This window comes from Lontra canadensis, unplaced genomic scaffold (assembly GCF_010015895.1).
Source record: "Lontra canadensis isolate GAN:19392208 unplaced genomic scaffold, GSC_riverotter_1.0 scaffold1173, whole genome shotgun sequence".
Classification (NCBI taxonomy): domain Eukaryota; kingdom Metazoa; phylum Chordata; class Mammalia; order Carnivora; family Mustelidae; genus Lontra; species Lontra canadensis.
Window position 1 is genome coordinate 357 of NW_022632157.1, and position 15,539 is coordinate 15,895.

The 15,539-nt window shown below is 40.3% G+C and overlaps 1 long non-coding RNA gene across 1 annotated transcript; it reads left to right on the top strand.

Annotated features, from left to right (window-relative positions):
• The first annotated feature begins 4,533 nt into the window (after positions 1–4,533).
• Positions 4,534–8,295, top strand: LOC116863433. Its single transcript, XR_004381825.1, has 4 exons — positions 4,534–4,591; positions 5,069–5,104; positions 6,822–6,943; positions 8,055–8,295. It is a non-coding gene; the product is annotated as an uncharacterized LOC116863433 (long non-coding RNA).
• The last annotated feature ends 7,244 nt before the right edge of the window (positions 8,296–15,539 follow it).

Consider the following 15,539-nt stretch of genomic DNA (forward strand, 5'->3'; position numbering starts at 1 on the left):
CCCAATGTCCATAACCCCCCCCCCAACCCTCCTCTGCCCAGCAACCCCCAGTTTGTTTTGTGAGATTAAGAGTCACTTATGGTTTGTCTCCCTCCCAATCCCAACTTGTTTCATTTACTCAGAGTCATTTGGATTTTTATGTGTCCTGTTGTGTCAGTGGTCAGTTTACTGAGCTTGAGTTCCAAATGTGCCCTTCAGCATATGCTCATGTGCAGAGAACTCATTCAGCATTTGCCCTTTACAGTGATGGCAATGTTCACTTTCTCAGTAGAGGGGACTGTAAAGAGATTGTAGGAGGAAAGGGCTTCCTGCGGTTTGTAGCAGCAGCATGGTGGTCAGCAGTGTGGGTGCGGGGATGTGTGGTGAGTCCTGCCCCAGCCATGTGGCCAGCATTTGCAGTCCTGGGGCACTGGCAGCTGGGTGTGGACTGGCAATAATCTCTCCACAACCCTGTTGACCTGGGACGTGGCATCCCAAAGGCCCTTTTCTGCGCCAGTCCCAATTCACTCAGCCGACCTTGCTAGTGGCCTGGGGGTTCCCACTGAACCACATCTCTCTCTGCAGACCCCATGTGGCCCACCTTCACCTGAACTGCTACCTTCTCTGCCCATTTAGGCCATGGGTTGCTGATTGTCTTCCCCCCTACCACCCCTGCACCCCAAGGAGAAGGAGGAATGGTTGTTCCCTGCTGGCCCAATGACTACAGATCAACTTCAGTCTGGGAAAATCAGTGAATATCTCTGCTATGTGGTGGGTTGAACTCCATCATCTTGACAGTTCTGACCACCAGTTTCAGAGAGAAGGCCCCATCCCACCATTGTCCTTCCTTGAATCTTCTCCCTCAGCCCTGGGGTTCCACATGGAGGTTCCTTGAGTTACCCATGAATCAGAATTCAGTATTCTTTATATTAACTTCCCTTGTTTCACCCACTGTGTTGTTTCCAAGTCTTTTAAAGATTTTATTTATTTACTTGAAAGAGAGAGAATGAGAGAGAGAGTGCATGAGATGGGGGAGAGTCAGAGGGAAAAGCAGACTTCCTCCTGAGCAGGCAGCCCAACGTTGGACTTGATCCTGGGACTCCAGGTTTATGACCTGGCCAAAGGCAGTTGCTTAACCAACTGAGCCACCCAGGGGCCCCTGTTTCTAAGTCTTAAGTGGATCCTAAATGGTGAACATTTGTAGTCTTTCTTCAGCAAACCAGTCATCACCTTCACTTCCATTTGGTGGGTTTCCATGCCTCTGCACTGGCAGCATGGTGGAAGGCATACAGAGGACTCAATACAGAACCATGTGCTAGGTAAGCCTTTTCAGTTTTGTCTGGTTCTGCTGAGAGCCCATGAGTGGCTGGCTGGGCTGTTGGGGTTTATTCTGTACTGGGTATAATCCTAGAGCCCCTTTACTTTCTGGCTACTTCCTTTTTTACTTTCTTTTAGCTTTTCTGTTTCTATTCCTTCAGAATATGTTTTGTTTTTATTTTTTTTAAAGATAATCAAGATTTTATTAGTTTTAATTTATTAATGTGGAGACAAGAAAAACACAATTTATCTGCTAATATCTTTAAAAAGATTTTAGTTTTTGAAAAAAAATTAAGGTAGTAAATATCAGCTTTTTTCCCCTGAAAATCTGCTTTTTTACAAAGATGACCAGGGCCCTGCTCTGATCCATAAGAGTTTGTTTTGATTTTTTAAAAATGTTGACTCTCCTCCATGGTTTGACAAGTATGTGCTTCATGGCAGAAGTGAGATTACCTAGGACTAGGACATCCCCTTGCCTCAGAGAGGAGAGTGCCTTCTCAAGAATTCCTGCTGCATTTCTCAATCTACTTGATGAGGCTCCCCCAACATGTCTTGGCAAGCAGAATAGCTCTTGTGTGTCAGAGACTCACCCAAAAGAAGGAAGAGGTCTTTGGGGTGTTCTTTCACTCTTCATTGTAAGTTTGTTCTTTAAACAACATCTGTCCTTTCCCTTGCACACTCCATCCCAGGCAACAATAGTTTTTTTTTAAAGATTTTATTTATTTATTTGATGAGAGAGAGAGAGAGAGAGAGAACACAAGCAGGGGGCGTGGGAGAGGGAGAAGCATGTGCCCTGCTAATCTGGCAGCCCAATGCAGGGCTTGATCCCAGGACCCTGGGATCATGACCTGAGTTGAAGGCAGACAATGACTGAGCCACCCAGGCACCCCAACAATAGTTTTAATATTTCTTTTTATGAGTTTGGCTTCTTTAGATTCCACATATAAGTAATACCTTGCAACAGTTATGTTTCTTTGTCTGACTTATTATCTCACTTAGCATAATGTGCTCAAGGTTCATCCTTTTAATGGATGACAGCTGTCTTTCTTCTTTATAGTTAAATTATACTTTATATATATATGCATTATATATATGTGTATATATGCACATGCACAACATACGTCTTCCTTATCCAATCACCCACTGATGGGCATATAGTTGTTTCCATCATCTTGGTTATTTTGAATAACCCTGCAGTAAACAGGGGAGGGCAGATGTTTCTTAGACACTGTTTTCATTTCCTTTTCATTTCAGAAGGGAGATGGCTGGACACATGATAGATCTATATTTCTTTTTTTGAGGAATCTCTATATTGTTTTCCATAGTGGGTGCACCAGTTTACGTTCCCACCAACAGTGTACTGTTCTCTTTTCTCCACAAACTTGTCAACACTTGTTATCTCTTGTCTTGATGGCAGCCATTCTAATAGGTATGGGGTGATATCTCATTGTGGTTTTAATTTGCATTCCCTGATGATTTTTAAGCCCCAGAGATCTAATGCACAATATACTGATAGGCACAATATAGACAGCAATATTTTGTTACAATCATCAGACTTGACAAGAGAGTAGAACTTAATTATGCAAACCTTTAAAAAAGAAATGATAATTATATAACATGATAGAGGTGGAAATTAATGGTTTAATGACAATAGTATAACAATATATGAATGTATCAAATTAACATGTAGTGCACCTTAAATTTACACAATGTTAAATATCAAGTATAGTTCAATACAAAAGTGGAAATACATGTTCATTGATGTTCCATAGGTCAGAGATTCAATATCAAGTGTAGTTCAATACAAAGTGGAAATAGATATTCATTGCTGTGCATAGGTCAGAGATTCTCCCACTGAGGATATATTATAAAAAAAGGTATACTTTGTATGAAGAAGAGCAGCATTAAAATAATAGATCAATTAACTGCAAAGGAACTTTTAGAAGATAGTGATTTCTCACTATTTCCAGCTTTTCCAAGACACGTTCAGAACCTCTCCTTGGAGTCCTGGAGAGTCCCACACTTGGTTGTGATGTGAATGTGGAGTTTTGCTTCATTGTTGCATTTACTTAGTAGCTGGGTTGTGTGACAATTAAGGCAAGTAGTTTGACAAGTCGTGGTGCAGTGTCAGGCCCTACTCAACAACTGCAGACCTGAAGGAATAAGAGACTTGTATCCATTCTTTCCTTTCCTCAGAACACATCTTTGTTCCCAAATGTGATAGGATGGATTCCTTAGCATCCTTAAGGCTTTGTTCTAGTATCACCTTTTCTATCATGCTTTTTTTGGATACCTTATCTAAGATTATAACTTTACTTTCTGTCATCAGAGATACTCTCCTTTCTTCTTTCCTATGTTATTTATTAGGTCTCATCATTTTACAAACTACACACTGTTTTCCTTCCTCTTTCTTACCTCCATTTCTTCCTTCCTTTCTTTTTACTTTGTAATAGATAAATACCCATAACTGCACATGTCACATGGAATTTTTATGTGCTTTGCTCCTTGTTTCTCTAATGTGTAGTGGTCAGTATATTTTTGTTGCGTGAATGAATTGATTCATGCTTGCATTAATTAACAAATGTTCATTTCATTTTCCATTTTTATTCTTTTTGACTTTTAATTTCTCCACAAGAAGTACTCAAATCCAGAGAGATCCTGTCAGTGTGGGGTCACTGTGTGTCGGATGAGAGTATCTACATGTATATGAAGGAGGCTGTCGCTGGAGGAAGGTACAGCCTGACCTAGGTGGATGGTTCTGAGAGCAGCTGCCATTCCCTGATGATTCTGCTTTGAGGAAACCTAGAACTAAGAAAGCTGTAGTCATCCATCTTCTAATGTGTATGAAAGGAGCACTGTAGGTTTGAGTAATCCCACAAAGCTGGCTATCAGGCCCCTCAGCTTGTCAGCAGAGCTGGTAATCATGGGGCCACCCTACCATACAAGATAGAGGGAGCCTGAAGCAAAATTGTTCTCTGGAAAATGTTCAAATATGGGAAACTCTTGACTTAAGACCTGTGCCAGAATCAAGGGACTAGGTGATCTTTCCAAAGGGCTTCTGGCTGTGCTGTTGACTCATTTCCTGGCATTAACTAGCCCAGATTCTGGTCTGGCAGTCCCTGATTGGTGCCCTCTGCCTCTATAATGTCATGATGTGGCCTGCTGGAGTCAGAATCCTACCTCCTCCTGAGGTCTGACACTTTCCTATATGTGCTCCCTGCTAATCAATTTACCAACATGAAGGTCTTGGCGATGCTGGTACTGGTGGCAGTTTCCACCTTCCTGGTCTCAGGCCGTAAGTAAACATACTTACATGAAAATAAGGTCTGGAGCAAGAGGATATCACCATATAAATTCTGCATGGATGGGGGTTTTAGAGGGGCTTTATATGCTTGCACCTGTGTCCTCCAATCTAGTACCCTCGTTCCATCTCCATTTTGCCTCACCACTCAAGATAGAGAGGACTCTCCCTTTAGCCTTTGACAATTCAGTCAGGTCTTTGTTGTTTTAACCTTGGAATGCAACTTCAGTGTTATTTCAGGACAATATATTTAATAAATACATCAAAGGTGGATTGTAGGAAAGGAAAAATGTAGAAAAATTTGTGGGGCTTTGTGGGCTTCATATTATCTGTTCATCTCTGCTCTCAACATGTGTAGGAAAACTTAAGGTTCTTCAGTTGTGAAATCTTGCAATATTTTCCATATTCTGTCTTGCCTTACCTTCAAAACTGTTGGTCAACTTACACCTATTTTTTCTTTTTCTCTTTCAGAGACTACAACAGATGTTCCATCTGATAGCTCTACTAGTAAGTGTGTGTTTACACCTTCCTGTTATGATGGTTTTTCATCCCAGCCTCCTGTCAAAGCAGCCATGGCAGCCAATGTAGAGACTCTTGAGAACAAAAGTCACGAAAAGTCACATTCTAGTTTTTAAAGTTCATTGTGAACATACAAAATGTTCTTATTTCCTATACATTTTTAGAGAATATAAAGCTTCTGACATGGATTTACATAAATTGTGGATTAATTACTCATTATCCTGTAGCAGAAATGACAAGGGAATGTGGTCTGAAACTGTGGTCTGTTAATTTGGGGAGATGCATGTATAGCCTTTGTGATTACCATAAATTTTGAGGCTGAGTATATGACCAGAGTGAAAAGAAGGGTTAATAAGTGTCAGGAACATGGAAGAGAATGTAGATGCTGAAAACAATGTAGAAATGTGGGCATTAGAAGCACATGGGAGTGTGGAATAGAGACTATGGAATTTAAGGGTGAAGTAGCAGGATGACCCTAAACTTTGGTCCTTATAGAAGTATATATACCTTATTCCCAGGCTGCCATGCATTTTCTTCTCTGATTTGAAACCCAAGGTTTTGAGGAGTTCTTTATAGATCCTGGATATCAACCTTTTGTCTGTACTGTCATTTGCAAATATCTTCTCCCATTCCGTGGGTTTTGGACCAATGCTCTAGTATTTCTTGGGCTTCTCCTACACTGTCCTGTATGTCCAATTCAATGTGTGTTGTGCTCATGAAGACATGAGGAAGATTTCTCTTTTGTGCTTCATAGCTGGGGACCTGTGTCCTTTGGTCATAAAGGTATAGACTGCAGTCAGACCTCACACACTGAACCATATGTCCTACCTGCCATGTGGAGTCAACTGAAAACACTGTCTCATCTTCTTAATGAGAACCAAGACAGTAGGGCTAGAGTGTGGGTATGGAGAATGAACTATATACTTGTTGAGATAGACACAACTCACAACTATTGGGTCTAACTCTGGTTATCTGTCAGGAGCTCTGGTGTAAGGTGCAGAGAGTGATAATTATCATCAATCTTGCCACATTACCTTTGAACATGGGATTATTGATAGGGCATTTGCTTACTTTTATTATTGCCAGAAGAGTACTAATTTCTCCTGTTACATCTAATGTGGTTCTCCTAGATAGTACTGTAATAGATGGATTCCAAGTTGAACAACAAGCGAGACAAATATAATCCCATTTCAGGCCAGAACCTGAAGAAGGAGATCGTGTTTCATCCAAAGAAAAGAGATCCTATTGCTAATCTGAAATGCATGATCTTATTCTTTCTTCTCTTCTCCTATATAGTTTACTCCACTACTCACACTCATTCATGCTTCATTGGAAACTAAAGAGGCCAAGTGAGCCCAGGGATGGGCACCAGAAAGTCAGCCCACTAGGGGTTCTCTTGTTGCCTCTGAGCCAGGATCCCTATGAATAAGAACACATATGATATATGCTCATCCCTGGGAGAACATTTTGCATGTATCTTCTCTTAGTGTCACAGTCCTTGGAGGGAAACCCAAATTCTTATAGTGCTACAAGGCGGGGGTATGAAGAGAGAGGCCAAAGGAAAGTGGGTAGTCTGGTGAAGGTATGACAGGATTGTTGACACTTACAGAGATGAATTCAGAGTCCTCCAAGTTCAGTGGGACAAATTTTGTTTCCTGGAGAAGAGTCAAGTGTCTCAGCTTGGATCTTTTCCACTTAATTTCAGCTGTCCCAAATCCACCACTGTGGGGCCCACCTCCAAATCAGCTACTGCCTCCACTGATGCCACCACCACCACAGTTCCCACCACCATGACCAGTTCTGCTCAAACCACCAATGTTTGAAAGAGTAAGTCCAAGTTACTTACATGCTACCTTTATGGGGTTCCTGGATTCCTGGATTTTCTACTTTCCTGGTAAAGTCTATTTTGGGGGCAGGAGGGAGAAGCCATGAGATAGTTCTGTTTTCATTATTCTCTTATTGTTTTTGGTTTTACAAATCAAGTGAACAGATACATCTCAGAGGAGTCCGAGTTTGCAGCCTCTTATTCTCCAATATTATCTGCATGGCCTTAAAATGTTAGCATTTCATTGGGAAAACTCTTCTTTAGTAGAAATGTCATTAGAAGGACTGAAGTAAGTGTTTCTCTGGGGCCAGGTAACTATTTATGTGTTTTTTTTTTTTTAATCAGAAAATTTCTGTTTCCTTGAAAGACTTTTCTAAAAATAGACAATAGCTGTAGATGAGGCTTTCTTGAGGCAGAAGCTTTGTAACATTATTCAGGATACTTTTGCGAATTTGGACAATCATAGAGGATCAAAAAAGTACAGAGTTTCTAATCCTGATTAATTTTTCCTGTCCTTCACACTCATGGAACATCAATTACAAATTTTATTGAGTGTGGACATATGCCAGGTATTTTGGTATACAATTCACATATCAATGTAATTTAAATTTCAGAGTCATTCTACTAGGTAAACACTGTAAGGATGAAGAAATGGAAAACTAACAATGAAAGACTTTCCCCTGAACATGTGGGAGAGATTGGATTTGTACCTAAACAATCAAAGTCTTGAGGAAACGTTTTCAAATGGCTTATAGTCTTTCAGTGTTGGGGCCATTGCTTTTCACCTTGCTCAAGGACGTGTAGTGGCAGCCTGTGGGAGGAAATAGAAGTATTCATCCCTTTTGAGAAGAAGATTGGTTTACTCTGAGTTATAGTAAAGGGGAAACTAATACATATTGGCCTACTTCCTGTTTTCCCAAAACACCAGCTTCCCTAGGCTCCTGTCATGGGCTGCCAATCGTGTTTCTTTTGGGATGAACATACCATGTTCCTAAGACTCTATGGAGTTCAGTGTCATTTGACATTTGCTAGTGTTCTTACAGACTCCCAAAAAAGCCACGTTCTTCACCCTTTTTTGAAACCCTCTTGACAATATATTTTATTCTCTTGCAGGTGTCATCAACAAGATTAAGAATAAACTAGATTTGAAAAATCTAGATTTGAATAATCACTAAGATGAAGGAAGCCTGGGCCTTTTGCAATTGATCCTGCTGGGCTTGGCCACAATGTCCCTTCAATTGGTTTAACCCTGACTCTTAACATGTCTATCATCTCTGTCTTATCCCTAATCAGTTTATCTGTTTTCAAATAAAAAGTAACATTGAGTAGCAACAAAATCATATATTTTTAAGAGGTTGGAGAGTGCTTGTCCAATGATTCAGTCGATCCCAGTGACAGATACTTTGAATTTTTTCTAGTCCTTTCTGTAGGACTGTGAATTGGACTTTGTACATGTGTCCCCAATTTTTAAACATAAGACACAGTTCTTGGGCCCATCACTAGAGACTAAAGGTTCTCTCACTTGAATGCACTTATCAACATTTACCAGGCACCAATGTCCATTTTGGATTCGATCAAACTCTACTCTTGACTGAGTCATGGTTATACTTTATTCTGTAATGACTTATGAGGTGAGAAGCAAGAAAGCAGCTCTGCCATCTGGGAACTGACCTGACATGGTTGACATTCTGAGGTATTAGGGGCTGAACTGGGCTGAGGGCTAGGAAATGGTGTTCTCCCATTGCACACATGCAAAATCTTAGAAGACCAAGGGAGACAAGGGCGCTCAGTGACTGTGATGAAGGGAGGCAAAGAGCAAGATCACTTCCCAGTGTTGTTGCTGTGCAGACAGAAGCAATGTCAGTGTGCCAAACCCACAACAACACAGAGCCCTTTTTTCTAGTTAATAAGTGATGCTGTTTCATTACCTATCTCAGCTTTGCTTCATTCCAGTCTCTTCTCCCTCTAGAAAAGGTTAATATCCCCAATCAAACTGGGTGATGGATATTAAGGAGGGCACCTGTTGTGATGAGCACTGGGTATTATATACAACTAATGAATTGTTGAACACTACATCAAAAACTAATAATGTACTATATGTTGGCTAACTGAATATAAGAAAAAAAAAAGAAAAAAAAAAGATCCCCAATCATAGCATACTCATGTTCCCTGACAGCATCTAATCCAGGGCAGTGGCCTGCTTCCCTACAACCTCACCCAAATCACAAACAGAAGTGCCAGTCCTGTGTTAGTGTTTTCTAACACCCTTGAGTTGAGACACCTTGCTGCAGTTCCCCATGTATATGCTCTCCCCCATGTATATGCTCTCCCCCATTGCAGTGATGATGAACCCAAGCTGCTGAGCTATAGTTGGGTTTCTGGTGGTTTTTGCTGGAGGGCTTTGACACCTGACTGCCTAATGAGATGGATATTGCGTGTGAATGAATCATGGTGTGTTGTCCTTTTCACTGTGGACATCTTCCCAGTTTTCACACACTTGCTGAATGGGAATGCTTAAACTTGTCCTGATTCTTATCAGTAGTACACTAAACAGTGCGCAATTCATGAAAAGAAACATGTTCATGCTTTGATAAGGAATTGATTGAATTTGGAATTTGTTTCTCACTAAATCTGTTTTATTTTTTAAAGACAATTTTGGGATGTTAATGGAGAAGAGGTAAAGAGGACTATTGAAGATTAAATAGGTGTGTTTTATTGTTTGAGCTGGATGGGATCAAGGCTATGTAGAAATTGCAAAGGGCCAAGAGGGATTGGTATAGCTTAATAGACTTAGCTAACGTCTTCTTTTCCATAATAGTTTGAGTCACCCTTGTATGCTTTGAATTTTCATAGATTAGATCTCAGTGTATGTTTATTGTACATCACAGGGAAGTGTGTGTATATTAGCATGTTGTCATAATTTAGTTAGACAGGATTTGGGGTTAATGACCATTATGGATAAATTAGCACAAGTTGTGATTATTATTTCCTCAGAGAAATAAAGTAAAAAGAAGGAAAACCTTTCATACCCATAGAATACCTGGAGGGTAGTTGAAATTGCCAGCTAATATTCCAGAATGAGTCCTGCCTATGAAACTCATGAGAATTACCTCAGCTGGAGCAATAGAGATATTGCTCAAAGTTTGCTACATGTTATCATGTTTTTCAGATCATACTAATAAGCAAGAATGTCAGATATTATTAAGACTCTTTTGGTTTTGGCAAAATCATACTCCTCCTGTAGAAGTCCTGAAGCTTCTTCTCACAAAGTCTCCAGAGTTATCTGAATTTTAGCATTCCCTGAGCTGAAACTGTTAGTAGATTTACTTGGAGTCAGCCCCAGGTAATCCCTATGAGCCCATAAGACTAATGATATAAGTTTCTGCCATCATACATATGCTAGAATCTGGAGTCTTTTGCAGAAATGAAATAGGATTTCTTTACAAAATTGTTTTGGGTTTTTGGCCTTGAAAACTAATTGGGTATTCATCCTTTCTGATGGAGGCATAATACTCCATAGTGTATATGGACCACATTTTCCTTATCCATTCGTCCGTTGAAGGGCATCTTGGTTCCTTCCACAGTTTGGCAACCGTGGTCATTGATGCTATAAACATTGGGGTACAGATGGGCCTTCTTTTCGCTACATCTGTATCTTTAGGGTAAATCCGCAGTAGTGCAATTGCAGGGTCATAGGGAAGCTCTATTTTTAATTTCTTAAGGAATCTCCACACTGTTTTCCAAAGTGGCTTCACCAACTTGCGTTCCACCAACAGTGGAAGAGGGTTCCCCTTTCTCCACATCCTTTCCAACACATGTTGTTTCCTGTCTTGCTAATTTTGGCCATTCTAACTGGTGTAAGGTGGTGTCTCAATGTGGTTTTAATTTGAATCTCCCTGATGGCTAGTAATGATGAACATTTTTTCATGTGTCTGATAGCCATTTGTATGTCTTCATTAGAGAAGTGTCTGTTCATATCTTCTGCCCATTTTTTGATATAATTATCTGTTTTGTGTGTGTTGAGTTTGAGAAGTTCTTTATAGATTCTGGATATCAATCTTTAAAATGATTCTTTAAAAGAAATTTTGTATACCAGTTGGGAAGATTACATGTGTTTTCTCTTTTATTCTCTTAAATTATAGATCACACTGGTTTGCAAGTAAATGTTACTTCAACTTGCTTTCCTTGATAAACTCCACCTATGATGTTCCCTTCCATGTATTTTGTTAAAGCTTTTAATTTTGTCTCACTAATGTGTGACTGTAGGGGGCTGAATTTGAGGGTTATGGTATGTGATGTTATTTAAGTATTTTTGTTAGGTTTGGGATCAAGGTTATGTTAACCTCATAAAACAACTTGGGAAGTTTTCCCTCTTCAGTTTTCTAGGAGAGGTTTGGTTTGGTTTGGTTGGTTTGTTTCTGAACATAGAACTCTTATAAGTTCTTCTCTATGTTTTTGTTGAAAGGTACCAGGAAGGACTTCTGAACCTGGAGGTTTTCCTTGTCAGAGCTTTCTAACCACACACTCATCTTCTGGAGTGAGGTTTGAGGTGAATCCTATTTTAGTCAGCATTCCAGCAAGTCTCACTGTCTCCACAGTGGTAGCTTTGTAACAGCTTCTAGTAGCTCCTACTTTTCCCTCTCCCCACTGGTAGCCTCTCAGGCAGTTCCATCAGCCCACTGGGTTTTTTTCTGCCCATAGGTCACTTCCTGTGGCAGTTCAGCATCTCTCTCTGCTATGCAGAGGCTACATCCATATTTTCTCTGATGAGATCTGAATTTTCAGCTTCAGAATCCTTCTTCCTACTTTGTTCCTTCACTGGGTGCCTAGCTCCAGCCCCCAAATCAGGGGCTGCTCTCTGTACCAGCTATTCCTAAAATACCCAGTGAATTCTCTTATATATTCCAAATGTTGTATATCCTTACATGTTCTATTTCTTTGTGTTCTTCACATCATATTTGTTTGACTTTCCTCGTTTCAATTATTGTACATTTTATGTCTCCTGAATGCACCTTGACAGTTGCAGGTGTCTTAAAATTTTTCATCTAAAGAGTGAGGAGATGGGGCACCTGGGTGGCTCAGTGGGTTAAGCCTCTGCCTTCAGCTCCGGTCATGATCTCAGGGTCCTGAGATCAAGCCTTGCATCGGACTCTCTGCTCGGCGGGTAGATTGGATATCAATCTCTCTCTGCCTACTCTTTGCCTACTTGTGATCTCTCTCTGTCAAATAAATAAATAAATAAATAAATAAATAAATAAATAAAATCTTAAAAACAAACAAACAAACAAACAAGAGTGAGAGGATGAATTTGGCTTAAAGATTTGAGAGAGGGGGGTGTAATTACAAATATTGACCACTTGAGGGGGATGCTTGATAACTTTTATAGTAGAACAGTCTCCTGTGACCTTGGGTTCATTCGTAATTAGGAGTGGTCTTGTTTTTGTCTTGATCTACCACAGTTGAAGAGTAACCACTGTTCATTGCTAGTTACCCAGTATCAGTTGCATGCGTTCATTTTTTTTTTTAAGATTTTATTTATTTATTTGACAGAGAGAGATCACAATTTGGCAGAGAGGCAGGCAGAGAGAGAGAGGGGTAAACAGGCTCCCCGCTGAGCAGAGAACCCAATGCAGGGCTCGATCCCAGGACCCTGAGATAATGACCTGAGCCAAAGGCAGAGGCTTTAACCCACTGAGCCACCCAGGCACCCTGCATGGGTTCATTTTTTAATAAAATTTTCTGTGTCTCAGAAATAAAATCATGAACCTTCACTGATAATATTTTTATTATCCATTCTTTCCACTTCTCACCCTTGATTTGTAGCCATATGTGCTCTGACTGTAACCACCTACCAGCTGTGATTGTGGAAGGCCAAGTAAAGCACAGCTTGTCGGCAATCATGAAGATGTTGGATTTCATGAAAGATTATTAGCCATAGAAGATTGAAAGCAATTACATGACAGGATTAACATCTTCACAGGATATTTATGGCCAATATCTTGAGGATGGGATATGGGGAGTCAGTGTGTGTGCAAAGACAAAGTATGGAAAGATATTTCAGGCCACCTAAGGTGCAGACCAGGTCCAGGAGAATATGGAGGTGATAAGTTGTCTGTGTCTGGCTGTATTTTGAAAGGGGAACTTAAGGATTGCTGACAGATTGGATATGGGCTGTGAAAGAGAAGAGGTATAGTTTTGAAGGTTTGTACTTGGGTGACTGCAACATTAATGATATGATTAATGAAGGTCAACAGTCTTCACAGATCTATATGTGTGTATATACACACACACACACATACACACATCTAGGTAGAAGGTGAGTAGGCAATAGAATGGTCTCCAAGATGGTCTCAAGTCCCAATCCCTAGGACTATAAATATGATGAGATCAGACACTGATGAATATGTTGTGTTATAGAACCAAAGGGACATTTCACTAATGAAGGTTACTATAGTTGACCTTAAAATAGGAAGATTTTTCCTAGATTATTCAGCTGAGCCCAATGTAATCATGTGAGTCCCTAAAAGCAAAAGAGGAAGACAGAGGTGGAAAGCAGAAATGTGTGCAGCACATAAATGGTTCACTTTGCCTTTGCAGATTTGACAGTGAAGGGGACCACTTAAGTAGGAAGTGAATTCTTTGAGAACCTGAATGATCTTAGAAGCAGATTCTCTAGAAAGGAACATAAATCTTTTTGCCTTGGTGTTTGCCTTGCTAGGCCCAGTCAGAGAATCCATTCACATTCAGGGAAATTGTGAGGTGTCTATTTTTCAAAGATGCTAACTTTGTGGTAATTTGTGACAACAACAATGGAAAACTATGACAAGAGGAAACTCAGAAGCAAGTATTCCAAAGAACTCGTAGCAAAATGTCCTTCTGGGCTGTGCCGTTTTCCCCAGGCAGTTTCATTTCCCCTTACAGGCTCTGTTTACTTCTCACTTAATTGCTTTCATAGCTAGGGAATCTATCTATTCACATTGTTTTCTGACCACAGGAAAGTCATTTTCAAGTAGCTGTGGCCAAACCTTTGTGGAGTTGGTTCATTCAATTGGATGGCAGTCCCTTCACCTGAACTGACAACTTCACTGGGCCTTTCTTGTGCTACTCAGGTTTTGCCTTTAGGGCAGGTGACAGTCACATTTTTGCTTTGTCTCAGAGTGTGATACTCAATGTGAACCATTTCAGCCTTGCTTTAAGGTTCTGTTGATCCCTTTGGAACATTCTCAACACCTACAATTCAGTCTTTCACCTTAATGCCTGCTCAGTACCAGGGTGTGGGGTTATACAGTAATCTCCTTGATCCCCTGAGGTGAAGCTGCCTGGCCATGTCCTCTCTAATTAGAAACTGTGTCTTGAGGAATTCAGGCATATTCACTGACAAGGATGTAAAAAAATATCTTGGACTTATATCTTTTGATGATGGAATTCTTCCTATAGAGTTTTGAGATGTAGCTATCCAGGTTTTCCTTGAAAAGCTCCAATGTTGCATGACAGCGAAAACATACTTCAATAGGAGACTTCATTGTGCTGTGTGCATGTTCTAACGTGAACTCCCAAATCCATGCTCTTGTGTAATCCCTTTCCTTTGAGTGCATGGCACATGTGACATGATTCTAACAGAGCATGGCAAAGGTCATATGATGTCACTGCCTTGATTATGCTTTGTTGACAGATTGGAGGGAGGGATTCTCCTGCTGGCTTTGAAGAAGCAAGCATTCATGTTACATGGTGTTGTGGAGAAACAAGGTGATACGGGACTACAATTGACCTCTAGGACCTGGTGTGGCCTCTGGTGACAGTCATAGGAAGCTGGGCTTTCAGTCATACAAACTCAAGGAAATGAATTCTGTGAACAACCATGTAATGTTGGGATAAGATCCAGAAATCCAGAAAAAACAAACCTTGCCTGCCACCTTGCTTGCAGCCTTGTGATGCCCTGTGGAGAGGACTCAGTTTGTTAGTGCCTAAACTCCTCACACTGGAACTTGTGAGATAATAAATGTGTATTGTTTAAGCCACACTAAATTTGTGATCACTTGTTATGCAGGGATAGAGAAGGAATATGATTGATTTCAGACTCCTCATGTGTTCAGACATAAGATCATTTGAGTACCAGTGATGAGAGTTTTGCTTGCTTTTGGGATGCCTGGGTGGCTCAGTTGGTTAAGGATCTGCCTTTGGTTCAGGTCATAATTGCAGGGTCCTGGGATCGAGTCTCACATCAGGCTATTTGCTCAGCACAGAGCCTGCTTCTCCCTCTGCCACCCCACCGCCAACTTGTGCATGCGTGCTTTCTCTCTCTCTTTCCAAATAAATAATTAAAATCTTAAAAAAAGTTTTGTTAGCTTTGGAACAATATTTCCCTTTTATCTGAGATTGGGTATGGTGAATGTTGCTTACTCTCACCCTTCTTATTCAACGTTGTAGTGAATGTCTAAGATAGTTCAATAAAGCAGGAAAAGAGGAAAAAAGAAGATTTGGAAAGGAAAAAATAAAATTAGTATCACTTATAAAGAACATATGTAGAAAATTGAAGATAATTATTGGGATTACTAACAAAATGTAGCAATACAATTGGATATGAAGTAAATGTACAAA